The sequence below is a fragment of the Ipomoea nil genome, unplaced genomic scaffold (assembly GCF_001879475.1).
Source record: "Ipomoea nil cultivar Tokyo-kokei standard unplaced genomic scaffold, Asagao_1.1 scaffold1125, whole genome shotgun sequence".
NCBI classification, from domain to species: Eukaryota; Viridiplantae; Streptophyta; class Magnoliopsida; order Solanales; family Convolvulaceae; genus Ipomoea; species Ipomoea nil.
Window position 1 is genome coordinate 214,448 of NW_017617553.1, and position 2,635 is coordinate 217,082.

Consider the following 2,635-nt stretch of genomic DNA (forward strand, 5'->3'; position numbering starts at 1 on the left):
GAAGGGATACTATGTGATTTGAATTGTAATATTAGATAGTGAAATGACTCAATGACAGTTTTACTTGTGACATGTGAACTTGGATGTTTATATGAATTCTTGCATAATTTGAGCTTAATTATGCAATAGTTATATGGATAAGGTATTGTCACTATGAGAATATAGCAACACCATAAACATATATCTCGAGCTAATACCCAATATAATCTTCGACTATATTTAGTCATAAGTAACTTTTTGTGTTTAATTTAGTCTTCAACTTTGATGTTTCTACACAATTTAGTTCTCTGTTAACAATTCTGTTTATTAAAGCATGGTCATCATGGTAATTTCTCATTCCACATCTCGTTTGATCAGATTTCTTCTTCATTCCCTTAGATTATTAATCTCTACGCTAAAGTGCATAATTCCATCCCCAAATCAACTACAATACTAAATAAATAAACTCACTGTTGTAGCCTTCGCAAAATTTTCCAGAATTTGAGAACCTTGAACAGAGTGATGAAGTTATTCCATAAAATACAACTCAAGTTTACACCTTGTCAGTAGTGGCGGACCCAGAAATTCTTTTCAGTGGGGGCAAAACACATTAAAACAAAAGAGATAGTTTGATAAAAAAAAAAAAAAAACATTTAAAAGTATAGCGATAAATATTGTTGGATGTGGACGAAAAATAAAACACATCAAAATTTTATAAAAAATATGAAACATAATTAATTTGATAAAATAATTCGAATAAAAAATACATTATAAACACATCTCATTATTGATATGAAAGAAAGTTATATATATATATATATATATATATATATATATATATGAATCTCACAATTAATTAATACGAAGTGTTTAAAAGTCATAGAAAATATTTAAATATAACATAAACAATTTGCTGCCAAACAAGGAACAAATCTGCAGAGCAACAAAAGGATTTGAACCCTGGCATCTGGCAAGGATAACACACGCCTTACCACCTGATCTAGTCATCTTTTTGTTGATTTTAATCTATTTTATTATACTTATACTAAAAGTTGTACTATATATACATATATACATACAAGGATTATATATGTGGTGGGGGTGGGGTGAGGGGAGGCAGCTGACCCCACTGCCCCCATGCTGGGTCCGCCTCTGCTTGTCAGGTAAGCTCTCAGATCATAATAGTTGGCCTGGGCAGAAGCATTTTAATGTCGCCATTCCGAATTTGAACACTCAACTCAACTTACTAAGCATTAATCATGAGGGATGAGAAAGTACCCCAGTTCACTCCCATCACTGACTCGACCGGAGCTGCGGCAAACAGGAGACAGAGAATGCTCCAGCGTTTCGCCATTCTTGCTCTATCTCAAGGAAGAAGGAATTGATCTTACCTTTTGAGGGATGAGAAATTATCATGATGACCCTTGCTTTTAAGGGTTAATAAATGAAATTGTTAATAGGGGATTAAATGGTGTAAAATCATCAAAGTGGATGACTAAATTAAACACAAAAAGTCACTTATGATTAAATTGAGTAAAATTGCTATAATTGAGGACTATATTGACTAGTCCAACTTTGTTTTGAGAAAAGGAAATCGGAATGAGACGTGAAGTCCAAATATTTGATGAATCGCTTCAATTGGTTTGAGTCACCATGAGAATGAGAGTATCAATTAGTTTGAATTTCAATTACATTCTTCAGATATTTTCTGATAATTTTTTTTCAGTTGAATTTCAATTACATTCCTTAAATATTTTCTGAGAACCGAAGAGTGTCCATGAATAAGTTTTGGAGGAAATGTTTTTACACATGTAGAAATTATTTATGTCATTGCTTAGGCAAATATACCATGGTATAACAATTGCTTAAAAAGATATCAAAGAACAAACTCACTAAATGCACACATAATATTAAAAAGCACAAACTAATGCCCCAACCTCTTCTAGCTATATTGTAACGCACGGGGCACTTTGCTACACATTATCGAGGTTTGCTACATTTTTCTGAACTTTTCTAGCACTTTTACATAACATCACATAGTTGGTAGAATATTCTAGAAGCATATACATAACGGGTAGTAGAGAAATATAGAATATTCTAGAACATAAGGGAATCCTCTTAGTTGTGTAAAGATTCTTGGAGAATTCTAGAGAATAAATCTAAGCGCTAGGACCAAATAGATCTCCACTATCCATTGACGAGGTGGAATGAGTATAAATACCCCTCAAGGGCACCTCATTTGTAAGGAATCCAAGGAATCAATGAGTTGAAGTAATCCAAGTTCCTTACAAATCTTTTTGAGTTCTTTCTTAATCTTCTTTATTTTGTGGGATTCTTGCCTTACTTATTTTCAACTATCCTATTATTTACTTAGCATACTTTCGATAGTCACCATTTATACGTAAGGAGAAATTTATTAATGTCATAATACCAATATGTAATATACCTATCTATATACTAAGAGCATATCACCAATCCGTAACGCATGCATGCATAATACTAAAAGGCACGCTAAAATCTCGACAACATTTAACTATCAATAAAAACACAAATGAAATATCCCTATCATAACTGAGATTGCAACAATTCTAGAAACAAAATTGTACATTTATTCTTCTGCTGGCAAACCAAAGAATTAACAATATATAAACAACCT